A 16,381-nucleotide genomic window follows, 5' to 3' on the forward strand; every position below is an offset into this window, starting at 1 on the left:
TTTGAAAAGGACTTATGTATTTAAAAAGAACTAACTGCACAAATATGAGATGAAGAACCAGTGACCAGCAAAATTTCTGAATAAAGCAGATCTGATGCTTTTTGTTAGTAACATTGACTCTACAGTTTCAGATTGAAATAAATAAAAGCAAAGCAAAAAAAAATCTTAGATAATGAAACGTATATGCAAAATGTCACATGCAAGATATTTCTATTCTTCTTATTATTGTCTGTTTTACACCTGAAGTACAACAGCCGGTTTGAGGTCCCACATTTGATGAATGTAAAAATGAAAGAAATGTATGGATCATTTTCCAAAAGAGTAAAAAGTAAGGAGACTTTCCAAATGCCTAGAAAATATGATCTGAGAAGAAAAAAAAAAAAAAAAAAAAAAAAAAAAACAAACAAACAAAAAAAAACCCTTGTTTATTATATCAAGAAAGTGAAGAAACACACTTTGAATATATAAAGGAAAAGTTGCAAAGGGAAAATCCGCTTTCTGTGTTTTTCTGTGTTTGGTACAAGCAACATAATGCACCATGATGGATATTACTCAGAAGTTAGAAGAGCCATTGTAATGACACAAACATAAAAATTCTTAACTAGATTTCACAGAGAAATTGGGGATTTCTCTCAGTTCAAGTTTGTAAGTGCTAAGCTAAACAAATAACTTTCAGGAAAAACACTGCAGTGGTTGATCCTGTTTTCTAAAAGAGGGAAAGACTATCTGCCCCTCTGAGGATCCTTTTAAGCACTACCATCAATTAGTTCAATATTTAATAAATAACTAGTATCAATTAGTTCAATAACTAATAAAAGAATACACAAGAGCAGAAAAATGGTACCAAAATGATTTTCTCAGAGTGAGAAGTATTGGTTCTTAAATTAACTTTATAATTTGCTACAATTTATGATCAACAAAAATATGAGAACTTAACATTTGAAAGTCTACTCCTAGGAAAGCACTTTGTTCCCATTAGATGGAGAGAATTAAAGGAGCTCTTGATTTTCTTCTACAAAATGTTTTTCAGGTACAATGGCAACCTCACTAGCAAACAGATTTTCTTTTATTTCCTGTAGCAGCATCACTGCAGAAAATACATGGTTTGCTCAACTTTTGCAAGTTTTTGCGAGTTTTGAAGACCTACGTATGTAAGGACTTTGTAAGCAGTGATGGTTTTGTTTGTCCATTTCTTCATGAAGAGATTGGGGGGGGGAGGGGAGGAGCACAGTGAAACAGGTAAATGGATTTGTGATGTTCATAAAGAGAAAAGGACACAAAGTGTGGTGGGACCAGTCTCATGACTGGAGTGCTGCAATGCCTGGCTATAAGCTCTATAGAAGGGACAGGCAGCATAGAAGGGGTGGTGGTGTGGCTCTCTATATTAGAGAGTCTTTCGAGGTTGTAGAACTCGAGGTTGGGAATGACAAGGTCGAGTCCCTTTGGGTTAGGATCGGCAGGGACAACAAGGCTGGTGTCCTGGTCGGGGTCTGCTATAGACCGCCGAACCAGGATGAGGAGACGGATGAGGAATTCTACAGGCAGCTAACAGAGGTTGCAAAATCGTCAGCTCTTGTACTCGTGGGGGACTTCAACTTCCCTGATATATCCTGGAAGCACAACACAGCCCTGAGAAAGCAGTCTAGGAGGTTTCTGGAGAGCGTGGAAGATAGCTTCCTGATGCAGCTGGTTAGTGAACCTACCAGAGGTGGTGCCCCGCTAGACCTTCTCTTCACAAACAGAGAAGGACTGGTGGAGGACGTGATTGTCGGGAGCTGTCTTGGGCAGAGTGACCACGCAATGGTGGAGTTCACTATTCTTGGTGAGGCCAGGAAGGGGACCAGTAAAACCGCTGTATTGGACTTTCGGAGGGCTGACTTTGAGCTGCTCAGGACACTGGTTGGTGGAGTCCCTTGGGAGGCGGTTCTGAAGGGCAGAGGAGTCCAGGAAGGCTGGGCGCTCTTCAAGAAGGAAATCTTAATGGCGCAGGAACGGTCTGTCCCCACGTGCCCAAAGACGAGCTGGCGGGGAAGAAGACCGGCCTGGCTCAACAGAGAATTGTGGCTTGATCTTAGGAGGAAAAAGAGGGTTTATAAGCTTTGGAAAAGTGGGCAGGCCACTAAGGAGGACTTTAAAGAAGTAGCAAGGCTGTGCAGGGACAAAATTAGGAAGGCCAAAGCTCATCTGGAGCTCAATCTGGCTACTGCCGTTAAAGATAACAAAAAACGTTTCTATAAATACATCAACACAAAAAGGAGGACTAAGGAGAATCTCCATCCTTTACTGGATGCGGGGGGAAACTTAGTTAGAAGAGATGAGGAAAAGGCGGAGGTGCTCAATGCCTTCTTTGCCTCAGTCTTTAGCGGCAATACCGGATGTTCTCTGGATACTCAGTACCCTGAGCTGGTGGAAGGGGATGGGGAGCAGGATGTGGCCCTCATTATCCATGAAGAACTGGTTGGTGACCTGCTACGGCACTTAGATGTGCACAAGTCGATGGGGCCGGATGGGATCCACCCAAGGGTACTGAGGGAACTGGCAGAGGAGCTGGCCAAGCCACTATCCATCATTTATCAGCAGTCCTGGCTATCGGGGGAGGTCCCAATCGACTGGCGGCTAGCAAACGTGACGCCCATCTACAAGAAGGGCCGGAGGGCAGACCCGGGAAACTACAGGCCTGTCAGTTTGACCTCAGTGCCAGGGAAGCTCATGGAGCAGATCCTCCTGAGAGTCATCACGCAGCACTTGCAGGGCAAGCAGGCGATCAGGCCCAGTCAGCATGGCTTTATGAAAGGCAGGTCATGTCTGACGAACCTGATCTCCTTCTATGACAAAGTGACGTGCTGGGTGGATGAGGGAAAGGCTGTGGATGTGGTCTACCTTGACTTCAGCAAGGCTTTTGACACCGTCTCCCACAGCATTCTCCTCAAGAAACTGGCTGCTCTTGGCTTGGACTGGCGCACGCTTTGTGGGGTCAGAAACTGGCTGGATAGCCGGGCCCAAAGAGTCGTGGTGAATGGAGCCAAGTCCAGTTGGAGGCCGGTCACTAGTGGCGTCCCCCAGGGCTCGGTGCTGGGGCTGGTCCTCTTTAATATCTTCATCGATGATCTGGACGAGGGCATCGAGTGCACCCTCAGTAAGTTCGCAGATGACACCAAGTTAGGTGCGTGTGTCGATCTGCTTGAGGGTAGGAAAGCTCTGCAGGAGGATCTGGATAGGCTGCACCAATGGGCTGAGGTCAACTGCATGAAGTTCAACAAGGCCAAGTGCCAGGTCCTGCATCTGGGGCGCAATAACCCCAAGCAGAGCTACAGGCTGGGAGAGGAATGGTTGGAGAGCTGCCAGGCAGAGAAGGACCTGGGAGTGATGGTGGATAGTCGGCTGAATATGAGCCAGCAGTGTGCTCAGGTGGCCAAGAAGGCCAACGGCATCCTGGCTTGTATCAGGAACAGTGTGACCAGCAGGGCTAGGGAGGTGATCGTCCCCCTGTACTCAGCTCTGGTGAGGCCGCACCTCGAGTACTGTGTTCAGTTTTGGGCCCCTCACAAGAAGGACATGGAGGTGCTTGAGCGGGTCCAGAGAAGGGCGACGAAGCTGGTGAGGGGCCTGGAGAACAAGTCCTACGAGGAGCGGCTGAGGGAGCTGGGCTTGTTCAGCCTGGAGAAGAGGAGCCTCAGGGGCGACCTTATCGCTCTCTATGGGTACCTCAAGGGAGGCTGTAACGAGGTGGGGGTTGGCCTGTTCTCCCACGTGCCTGGTGACAGGACGAGGGGGAATGGGCTTAAGTTGAGCCAGGGGAGTTTTAGGTTAGATGTTAGGAAGAACTTCTTCACTGAAAGGGTTGTGAGGCACTGGAACAGGCTGCCCAGGGAAGTGGTGGAGTCACCATCCCTGGAAGTCTTCAAAAGACGTTTAGATGTAGAGCTTAGGGAAATGGTTTAGTGGGGACTGTTAGCGTTAGGTCAGAGGTTGGACTCGATGACCTTGAGGTCTCTTCCAACCTAGAAAATTCTGTGATTCTGTGATTCTGATCTCCACGTTTCACTTTAAACTGCAGTTGGTTTGACTTCTCAACATGTTTTCACCACATATTTGTTTTTTGTTGATATGTCTCAAACTGATTGAGAATTATTGACTTTCGTTGTGGGATACACAGTTATTTAATAGTCTACCAAATTTTCCTCACTTAGTCAGTAGTTCAGTTTCTCTAGCAGTCCACTGTGTTGATGAAGATATTTTCAGGTCTACATTGTTTGATTTAGAGCATGAATTGCTGCCTCCATTGTCCTAATTCAGTATTTTAACGACCAGAATACTCGTTATTCTGGAATTAAATTCTGAGCATTTTCAGCTGAAACTACTTTACTTCCTGTAAATACTCAGGAAGTCTCAGAGGGAGAAAGAGGGTAATCTGTCATGCTGGTAGCTGAAGCATGGCATTCACTTGCTATGTTCAAACATAATCAGTGTTCCTATGCCAGATCTGGTGGTTATTTGAATGCGTGTCTTTTGTACCTGGTATAAGTGAAGCAGTGTTACTAAGCTATTGGAGGGACTTTTTTTTTTTTTTAAGAGTAAAGTTTGAAAGTTTGCACTCACTGATACCCACAATTAAAACCTTGCTGTTGGCATTTTTCACAGAACAAAAGCTTATCTTTCAGCCACCTTAATTTTAGTTCCTGGGACCTTCAAAATAACAATTACTTTTCTGGCTAGTCATGCAAACCAATATAGCAGATAGTCATTTGATTACTTTAATCTCACACAGAAGTCAGTAACCAGAACTATATTATATTATTTTATCATCATTTCTGGCCAACATTACATAAATACCCCCCAACCAGGGCTGAACCTTGAGAGAAAGCAACAGAAAATCAGATGGAAATCACAGTTACATGTACCACATTCTGCTCTCCAAAACTAAAGAGAAAAATTAAACCCTAGCCTATTTTATTGGGTTGTTGGAAAGGAAGTTTAAGTTTCACTATTGTTACATCTGAAGTGTTATTTTTGGATACCCTAGCAGAACTAGAAAAATAAGTTGAGAAGAAACAGATGCCTATTGACCTATTCCAAATAAAATATGAAAACAGTGGCAACGGTGGAAAATACAAGTCTGTTTTGCTCTATATCAGTATCCAAATCCCTGGCTACTTACAGAATCCCTGTACTTACAGAACACCTTAAGAAGAGCTTTACAAAAGGATTGCTTAACTGATATTCCTGAAATGAGAGAAGTATACAGGTGAACTAAGAAAACAGTGTTCTTTCCTTTTTGAAAGTTAATATACAGAGGTGTAGATAAAAAATGTCACCATCTTAATGGACACTAATTCGCACTCTTACTGGCAGTCTTACCAGAGAGGCCAAGAACTGAAATTAGAACTGTCCTTAAACTAGAGTGCCTGCCTGTCCACTAAAAATTCCAGTATTTCAGTATATGTTTTTATCTGAAGCACAAAGAAAAGTCATACTAATGAACATTTTATAGAAGAAAAAAATTCTGTAATGTGTCTGTTTGGAAAGGTCACGGTGCAAAATTCACAATTTTCAATCCAAACGCAACACTTCATTGATCACTTTGACTCCACAAAATTGTCAATTCCAGCAGGATTTTGCATTATTATCTTTCACTCGGTTCCCTTCCTCCTCCAGCAAATCGAGAGGTTAATAGAAGACAAAGGAGGAGGGATTGACAATGATGACATCTCTGTTAAATAAATAAATAAATAAATAAATAAATCTTTTATTTTATTTTGTTTTATTTTTATTTTATTTTATTTTATTTTATTTTATTTTATTTTATTTTATTTTATTTTATTTTATTTTATTTTATTTTATTTTATTTTATTTTATTTTATTTTATTTTCCACATAAAGCCAAAAACAAACTAAGGATTATTACTACTATTATTATTATTTATTTATTTATTTATTACCAATATGAGATGGATCCTCAGCTAGTATGGCTGAAAAAGTGTGGTGAATTAAATGGAACTGTATTGATTTACACCTACTGAAGGATTTGACTGTATAAAAAGCCAAAGAAATTAAGCATTTTTTACATTTATCCACTGTCTCATTTTTCTGAAAAAGAAAATATATTATGCTATAGTTTGCTATTGCAAGAGAAGTTAGGAAAGAGTAAGTAAAGGTAGGTGAAAGCTTATTAGTTAATACATTCATGTCTTTACGGAAGAGGCACATAGAAGGGGAAGGAAAAAAATGGCCATGCTGAAATCTACGAGAGTACAAGAAATATAAGAGATTCCAATGTACCATATGGAAAGCTCTCTGCAAGACAGCGTCTCCATTCTACTACAGACTACTGTAGAGAAGAGATGTTTTTTATATTTTTTGTTAGTGTAAAGCTTAGACAGTTAAACTCTATTATATTGTCTTCAGGAAGTATCTGATCCATTCTATTATCACTATGACAAAGAGAAAGTATTGCTTATTGTTTCAGAAAGGTCACACTAAACTGATGTTCTGCCTCTATGTGTTCTAGCTATGATGATGATGATGATGATGATGATGATGATGATGATGATGATGATGATGATGATGATGATGATGATGATGATAACAACAACAACAACAATAATAAAGTTTGAAGATGAAGTTTACAGTCAGACATACTGGGGGGAAAGAAAAAAGAGAGACAAAAAAAAATAACATTTAAAAAGAAATTCTTATCTGCAAGACATTTTTTAACCCTCTTATTTTTCTTCAGGATACCTGCTGGCAGTTATTATATTTATACATGTACATATAAACAGGGGACAAGATTCTGATATCGGTTCCTGGAGGGTAGATATAATGTTGTTCTAATAAAAGCACTGCAACAGACCATTATTATGAACAGTTATGTATGTGTTAGGATCTATCTGGCTGGCTGATTTGGGGCAGATATGAAATAGTTCTGACCATGGTGTGAGACCCAAACCAGCTCCAATTTAAAAGCTGTGTGGCAGAGTTATTGTGTTGTTCAGCCCAAGATAATTCAGTCTTTCTCCCACCAGAGCTTATTATTTTTAGGTCTGAGCTCAACAGCAACTCCATGGCTTAGAGCAAGGGCAGACCAAATTCTTGCATGTATTGTGAATAGATAATATGTTTAATATACTCCCTGTAGTGCCTGGAAGACCCTAGGCAAAGGTGGACTCTTCTTGAGCTAGATGCTTTGCACGTACATTACAAATGACAATCTCCCTCCCTAGAACTTTGCAATAGGTACCTAGTTATTATTAGTTTCTTTGGTAATCTTTGTAATAACATTAATTATGGTGAAATTCCTAGTCTTTTAGAGTGGTTGTGTTAAGGCAAGGGGAGATGTACAATTGCATTTGAGCAGGTATCTTTGTGAACCTGAGATCCAGTGAAACCATGAAGGCAACAAGTTCATGTTGAAAATGCACAGAAAATTAATTCAGTGGAGCATAAGGAAATGGACTAATATCATTGGACCATGAAAAGAAGAGAACAATACAGTGTGATGAGGCAGCTCCTATAGGGCCTGGATATGTCTAAGTTATGTAACTAAGTGTTAAACTTCTACCTGTAGTCTGGGAGTGGAACAGAAAGCAACACATAAATGAAAAGGGCACATAAGAAAGGCTTTCTTGATTAATTAGATGAATTAAAAAAAAAAAAATAAATGAAAAATATAACTTTCACCAGTTACATTTCAGAGATCTTGGAGCTTGAAAGTTTTGTAAATGTGACCTCAACAAAAAAAAAATAAAAATAATAATAATAAAAAAAAAATGTAGACAATCATTGACCTATAATAGCCATCAGTCTAAAGGCAATAAAAAATAAAAAAATAAAAAATAGAAAGCACTGATTCAGAATTCAGAAGATTCTTTAGCATAATTCCTCCATTTCCATTTTGCAGCTTTCATTTTCTTGTTGCAAATATCGCTCTATAAACCATAGAAATAAGCTGCATACAATTAAAATGGCATAATAGCTGAAAGGAACGCATTGATAAGTATGTTTAAATCTATAATATTAGAAGAGTCTAGCACTGCTCAGAGTTCACACTTTGTCATCTGTCAAAAGTTGCAGATCTATTGTAACCTGAATCTAAAGCTCTTTTCCTCCTGAGATAATTTCTCTTGCAGCTTGTGGAGTTGTGTTATGTTCGTTCATCCTTCCTTCCTTCCTTCCTTCCTTCCTTCCTTCCTTCCTTCCTTCCTTCCTTCCTTCCTTCCTTCCTTCCTTCCTTCCTTCCTCTCTTCCATCCAATATAGTCCTCAGTTCTTTTACCAGTTTAAGTTTTTGAAAACAGACAAAATAACATTCAGCTCTAACAAAATATTTTTGTGATATATTTTTGTGTGCTTAGAGAGTTCATAGCTCTTTCATGATATATCTTGTGCTCTGTTCTGTGGGAAAACAGTTGGGAAAGTAAGTTTAAACTGTACACGTATCAGAGATTTTGTGAAAATACTGTCTCCACACTTCTGTGTGAAGAAACTGCAAAGAATTTGGAGAACTGTAACAGGTGCTGTCTGTGTTGAATCAGGACTGGATCCAGCAATGAATTTAGCACGAGTTTAAGATTAGGGATTTATGGCCTGATCAAAATGCCAGTGAAGTCAATACAAAAGCTGTTATTGATGTCACTGGACATTGGAGCATGCCCTTAATGAACTAAGCAGAGCCTGCAGTACTGAATTTTAAGGGCCTAATCCTATATCTCTTAAACTTAAATGCACACCAGATTTAAACTTTATATAGTGATGTAGATTGAGATTTTTTAAAAGATTTTAAATGACATTAGTCTAAAAGAACATTAATTTAAGATGAGTATGAAATAAGTGTGAGTTTCTGTTGAGTTCGTTCAGATGTTAACAACTGTGAATACACTGCACTTTAGTCTTCTGCATAGAGTAATAACCACAGCTCAAGACTGTCAGAGAGGCTGAATTATGCACAGAATGGTAGATATTCACCTCCACTTTTTCATTTCTATTAATTCACTCTATCTCTGTTAAAGCCACAGTCAGGATAGGTCAAATAAGTGCCCCCATTGCTCCTTCAATCATATTTTCAATTTTACATGAAAATGCAATCTATATAATTAAATAAATTCCAAAATTCAAAGACCGATACCCAGTGAAAGGAATTAATTCTTCTTATCCTAAGGAAAGTTTCAATTTGAAGAGTCATCTCAAGTCTTTTCTATGAAGCATAATATGAGATTCATCTTATTTCATTTTCCTAGGGTCTTATTGCTGTATGTATAAAAAAAGATCCTGGGATCAGTACCTTGTTTGATGCCAAGATGTAGATGGTATGAAGGTCTGCCTCAAAGTCCACATTTCAAAATAAAAACTGCCCCAAACTGCAGCTGTATTATCTGAGAGCATCTAATAACCAGGAATGCATTTTTATCTTTATTTATTTATTTATTTATTTATTTTAATAGAAAGTTTATTGCTGCAATTCTGTCCATGCAATGTTGGAATGAAAGACATGTCATTTAAAGACTTATCATGCACTTGGAATTTTGTAAATAATAATTATGATTAAGAAGACTATAGATATTTCAGAAGTGACTACAAAGATTCAATGCCAGTTTTCATTTTATGTATTTTTACTCTTTAATCTCACCTGTTTGCTCCCTTTTTTCTTCTTCACAATTAAAGAAGCTTCTCATATGTTATAAAGGACTACACAATATGCTGTTAAAAACACAAGTGCATTCATGGAGCGGGAACAGGATTTAAATAATAGTAAATAAATTTGTAATAAGAATAAGCACATTTATTCCAAGTAGAATAGTAATAACTGACTGCACTTTAATACATTAAGTGAAAGGCAATCATTTTTCATATCTGAAGTAAATCACCTATTTCAATAAGTGTTTGTATGTTTTGGGTCTTCATTTCTCAAAATTCAGCCTTCTTTCCACTATAAAAAGCTAATTAAGTGCAAAGCTTGCTTGTGAAAATGCATAACAGAAGGGGTGTGATGGAATTGTTGTGTTTCTTCTCCTTAAGTTGGTATTTGAGAAGTTTCTCCAAATTTTGAAGAAGTAAATTTCCCATAGATGGTTTGAACTGTGGAGTGACAAATTCTAAGAACGATTAAAAAGCTCTCTGGAAATTATTCATGTATGTTAAATCCTATTGGACTAACCCATAAGGGTTCAATTAGTCAAGATCATTATTTAGAGCCTGCATTTGCATATGCAGATTGGGTAATTGTGCATGTATCTGACAGTATCATCTCTTTGAGCAACAAGTAATTTAAATGGCCTAAGGGTATAATCCTCAGATTAATGTTACTGATATAGATATAACTAGAGATATACCTTTAGAAGGCTGTTGGTCCCCAGGGATATGAGAAGGGCTACAGAACAGACTGAGGTTCCACATGTAGGTCACGGATGAACCCAGTTAGATAACATGTAAAAGCTATTAGCATTCAAGCACTGTTCAATCATTTATTTGTTTATAACCCATTTGTGACTTTAGATTTATGCTGAAAATGTAATTCATAAAATTAATGCAGTTAACCATGAGTCCAATGTAAAAGCTTCCCAGAAAGGCTCCTGCTTGTGCAGATACATTGTTGCATCTCCTCGGTCCTCAAATAGCCTCACAGATACTTTTTTTATTTGTCCATCTACAAGTTAGCTTTTGGAATAATAGGAGTGAATGATATGAGTTTGTTTGTTTGTTTGTTTGTTTGTTTGTTTCTGTGAAGAAAAAGGAATCTGCATGCCTTCATGAAAGAACACTGCTCTGATAAAAAGCAGCAATAAAACAAGGATATGTAGAAAGAAAAGAGTATACAAAGGTCTCAATGTGCTGCTGTGAATCCTGAGTTGTGCTATGAACTTTGGTTTCACAGAAGCTTAGTTTTACTGTCTTTCCTGCTCCTCTGAAGCCAACATGCATATGTGTAACTGCCAAGACTTCCTAAATTTTGTGCTGAGGCGAGCCACTTGTCGAGGCTATTGGCTCTGGGGCAGATGCATTCTGCAGCGAAGTGGGGATTGGGACAGGCAGGGCTTTTTTTCTGGCATCGAGGCCACTCAAAACAGCTGAGGGAGCCACCAGGACCTTAAAGCCCTCATGAGGGAGGCTGATGAGGTGTAGGCGGAGCCAGCAGCGCCCCCTCTACTTTTCTGAATGTCTGCTGACATTCAAAAGCAGCCCCCAGGGAAGTGAGCGACCGGGAGCATGGCAACCAGGACAGACAAACATGGTGTGGTGCATCAGAAGGGCGGGGTGCAGCAGTTTACCTGGCAGTTCGAGCAGACAGGGCATGCTCAGGTGGAGCAGAGCGTCCCTCTCTGCTGAGAACAGTTCGTCTACCACCTGTTTGCCTGTAGCTAAACCGCCATGGTCTGCACTAGGCAGAAAGTGCTTTCTAGAAAGTCTGTGATGACCCAGACTGTGTGCCTGCTCAAAAATGTGGCAGTTAGGTCTCTGGATGCAGGGAGTGTCTGATCCTGTTGCTGCCCCCAAAGGGTGGCAGAGACACCGTGTGTGTGAAGTGAGAGCAGTTGGATCACCTGGTCAGCCTGGTGGCAGAACTCAAGGAGGAGGTGGAGAGGTTGAGAACCATCAGGGAGTGTGAGCAAGAAATAGACTGCTGGAGCAACTTCCTGGCAGGCCTGAAGGAGAGGTACCAGGGTGAGACATCCCAAATGAGGATGGATCACCTGCCCTGTCACAGTCAGGCAGAGAGAGAGGACCTGGGAGTTGAGGAGGAATGGAGACAGGTCGCTGCTTGACCTCGCAAGCAAAGTCCCCATCGTCATTCCCCCTCCCCCTCCCACTGGCCCTACTGGTCCCACCTTCCCAGGTGCCCTTACGCAACAGGTTTGAGGCCCTGGAGCTTGAGAGACCGGTGGGTGAGGAAGAGGTAGAGAGTATACCCAGGAGGATGCCTAGGGTGAAGTCAACTCCGTGCCTCGACTGCCTCCACTAAGAAAGATAGAAGGGTAATTGTTGTAGGCGACTCCCTTCTCAGGGGAACAGAGGGCCCTATTTGTCGGCATGACTCTACCCATAGGGAAGTCTGCTGCCTCCCTGGGGCCAGGGTCAGGGACATTGCCAGAAAGCTTCCCAGACTGGTTTGCCCCTCTGATTACTATTCTCTTTTGATAGTCTAGGCTGGCAGTGATAATATTGAAGAGAGAAGCCTGACAGCTATCTAACAGGACTTTAGGGGAATGGGACGGGTAGTGGATTGAGCAGGAGTACAGATGGTGTTTTTGTCCATCTCTACGGTGGCAGGGAGGGGTACAGAGAGTACATGGAAAGCCCACCTGATAAACACATGGCTCAGAGGCATGTGCCAACACAGAATTATTTATTTTTTTTTGACCATGGGGCTCTTTACTTGGCACCCAGCTTGATGGCTGCAGATGGGTCCCACCTATCTCTAAGGGGAAAAGAGATCCCAGCCCAGGAGCTGACCAGGCTCATTGAGAGGGCTATAAACTAGGTAAGAAGGGGGATGGGGCTGAAATATGGCTTGTTGGAGGTGTGCCAAGGGGAATAATGGCTAGGCCAGAGGAGAAGGCAATGGCCCAACTGAAGTGCATCTACACTAATGCACGCAGCATGGGTAACAAACAGGAGGAGCCGGAAGCCATCGTGCGGCAGGCAGGCTATGACTTGGTTGCCATCATGGAAACGTGGTGGGACCAGTCTCATGACTGGAGTGCTGCAATGTCTGGCTATAGACTCGTCAGAAGGGACAGGCTGCACAGAAAGGGTGGTGGTGCGGCTCTCTATATCAGAGAGTTTTTTGATGTCATGGAATTTGAGGCTGGGAATGATAAGGTTGAGTCCCTGTGGGTTAGGATCAGCAGGAAGGCCAACAAGGCAAGCATCCTGGTGGGGGTCTGTTATAGACCAGGATGAGGAGATGGATGAGAAGTTCTACAGGCAGCTGACAGAAGTTACGAAATTGTCAGCGCTTGTTCTCATGGGGGACTTCAACTTCCTAGACATATTCTGGAAGCACAACTGTGGTGGTTCTGCTCGAGTGGGCAGCTGAGCTCCACCACATCCGCTCTCTCACTCCCCCTCCTCAAAGAGGAATGGGGAGAAAATATGACGAAAAGGGCTCAAAGGTTGAAATAAGGACAAGAAGATCATGCAGTAATTATTGTAACAGGCAAAACAAACTTGGTATAGGGAGATAGTAAGATTTATTGTTTATTACTAACAAGCGAGAGAAGTGAGAATCAAAGGAAAGAAACCAAAAGCACCTTCCCCCCCTGCCACCTTCCACCCTCTTCCACCTCCTCCCCCTGAGTGGTGCAGGGGAAAGGGGAATGGGGGTTATGGTCAGTCTACACCATTTCTTCTCTGCCGTTCCTTCTCGGTCACTCTCGTCCCCTGTGCTGTGGGGTCCCTCCCACAGGATGCAGTCCTTGATGAACTGATCTGGCGTGGGCTTCTCACAGGCAGAAGCTCTTCCAGAACTGCTCCAGATTGTCGTGGTTCCGCTCGAGTGGGCAGCCGAGCTCCACCACAGCTGCTCTCTCACTCCCCCTCCTCAAAGAGGAATGGGGAGAAAATATGTGAAAAGGGCTCAAGGGTTGAGATAAGGACGAGAAAATCACGCAATAATTATTGTAACGGGCAAAACAGACTCGACATAAGGAGATAGTAAGATTTATTGCCTACAACTAACAAGCGAGAGAAGTGAGAAAACAAAGGAAAAAAAAACAAAAGCACCTTCCCCCCATCCGCCCTCTTCCACCTCCTCCTCCCGAGCGGCGCAGGGGAACGGGGGAATGGGGGTTATGGTCAGTCTACAGCACTTCTTCTCTGCCGCTCCTTCTCGGTCACTCTCGTCCCCTGTGCTGTGGGGTCCCACCCACAGGATGCAGTCCTTGATGAACTGATCCGGCGTGGGCTTCTCACAGGCAGCAGCTCTTTCAGAACTGCTCCAGATATGGGTCCGTACCACGGGGTCCATCCCTCAGGAGCAAACTGCTCCAACCTGGCTCCCCTACGGGCAGCAGCTCCTGCCAGATCACCTGCTCCTTCATGGTCTCCTCTCCACAGGCTACAGGTCCGGCCCGGAATCTGCTCCGGCAGGGGTCTTCCACAGGCGGCAGCCTCCGTCGGTGCAGGGCCACCTGCTCCACCGTGGTCTCCTCCACGGGCTGCAGCATGGAACCCTGCCCCACCGTGGTACTCCATGGGCTGCAGGGGGACATCCTGCTTCACCATGGTCCTCACCACAGGCCACAGGGGACTTCTGCTCCGGCGCCTGGAGCACCTCTCCCCCTCCCTCTACACTGACCTTGACATGTGCAAGGCTGTTCTCTCACTCCCTTGACTCTCCTGGCTGCTGTGTGGTGTAGCGTTTTTTTCCCTGTCTTAAATATGCTCTCACAGAGGCGCAAAACAACATCGCTTATTGGCTCGGATCTGGAAAATAATGGGGCCCTTCCCAAACATGGGGCAGCTTCTAGATCTTTCTCACAGAAACCACCCCTATGGCTCCCTGCTACCAAAACCTTGCCACGTAAACCCACTACACAGATATGGGTCCGTACCACGGGGTCCATCCCTCAGGAGAAAACTGCTCCAACCTGGCTCCCCCACGGGCAGCAGCTCCTGCGAGGTCACCTGCTCCTGCATGGTCTCCTCTCCACAGGCTACAGGTCCGGCCCGGAATCTGCTCTGGCAGGAGTCTTCCACAGGCAGCAGCCTCTGTCGGTGCAGGCCCACCTGCTCCATCGTGGTCTCCTCCATGGGCTGCAGGGGGACAGCCTGCTTCACCATGGTCCTCACCACAGACCGCAGAGGACTTCTGCTCTGGCGCCTGGAGCACCTCTCCCCCTTCTTCTTCACTGACCTTGGCGCCTGCAAGACTGTTCCTCACTCCCTTCACTCTCCCAGCTGCTGTGTGGGCACAGTGTTTTTTTTTCCCTGTCTTAAATATGCTCTCACAGAGGTGCAAAACAACATCGCTTATTGGCTTGGCTCTGGTCAGCAGTGGGGCCCTTACCAAACATGGGGCAGCTCCTTCTCACAGAAACCACCCCTATGGTGCCCTGCTACCAAAACGTTACAGCGTAAACCCACTACACATAACACAGCCCAGAGAAAGCAGTCTAGGAGGTTTTTGGAGAGCGTGGAAGATAGCTTCTTGATGCAGCTGGTTAGTGAGCCTACCAGGGGTGGTGCCCCACTAGACATTCTCTTCACAGAGAAGGATTGGTGGGAGACATGGTGGTCGGAAGCTGTCTTGGGCAGAGTAACCACGAAATGGTGGAGTTCTCTATTCTTGGCGAGGCCAGGAAGGGGATCAGTAAAACCTCAGTCTTGGACTTCCGGAGGGCTGACTTTGAGCTGTTCAGGACACTGGTTGGCAGAGTCCCTTGGGAGGCAGTTCTGAAGGGCAGAGGAGTCCTGGAAGGCTGGGCACTCTTCAAGAAAGAAATCTTCATGGCACAGGAGCGGTCTGTCCCCACGTGCCCAAAGATTAGCAGGTGTGGAAGAAGACCAGCCTGGCTCAACAGAGAGTTGCAGCTTGAGCTTAGGAGAAAAAAAAAAAGCTTTATAATCTTCATAAAAAAAGGGAAGGCCACTCAGGAGGACTGTAAGGATGTTACAAGGCTGTACAGGGACAAAATTAGAAAGGCCAAAGCTCATCTGGAGCTCAATCTGGCTACTGCCGTTAAAGATAACAAAAAATATTTTTACAAATACATCAGTGCAAAAAGGAGGACTAAGGAGAATCTCCATCCTTTACTGGATGCAGGGGGAAACTTAGTTACAAGAGATGAGGAAAAGGCGGAGGTGCTTAATGCCTTCTTTGCCTCAGTCTTTAGCAGCACTACCAGTTGTTCTCTGGATACCCAGTACCCTGAGCTGGTGGAAGGGGATGGGGAGCAGAATAGGGCCCTCATAATCCACCAGGAAATGGTTAGAGACCTGCTACAGCACTTGGATGTACACAAGTCAATGGGGCCGGATGGGATGTACCTGAGGATACTGAGAGAATCACAGAATCACAGAATTTCTAGGTTGGAAGAGACCTTGAGATCATCAAGTCCAACCTCTGACCTAACACTAACCAGTCCTCCAATAAACCATATCACTAAGCTCTACATCCAAACATCTTTTAAAGACCTCCACGGATGGTGACTCCACCACTTCCCTGGGCAGCCTGTTCCACTGCCTAACAACCCTTTCGGTAAAGAAGTTCTTCCTAACATCCAACCAAAAACTCCCCTGGCTCAACTTTAGCCCATTCCCCCTCGTCCTGTCACCAGGCACGTGGGAGAACAGACTGACCCCCACCTCTCTACAGCCTCCTTTAAGGTACCCGTAGAGAGCAATAATGTCGCCCCTGAGCCTCCTTTTCTCCAGGCTGAACAAGCCCAG

This window comes from Aythya marila (genome assembly GCF_965140915.1).
Source record: "Aythya marila genome assembly, chromosome: Z".
Taxonomy (NCBI): Eukaryota; Metazoa; Chordata; class Aves; order Anseriformes; family Anatidae; genus Aythya; species Aythya marila.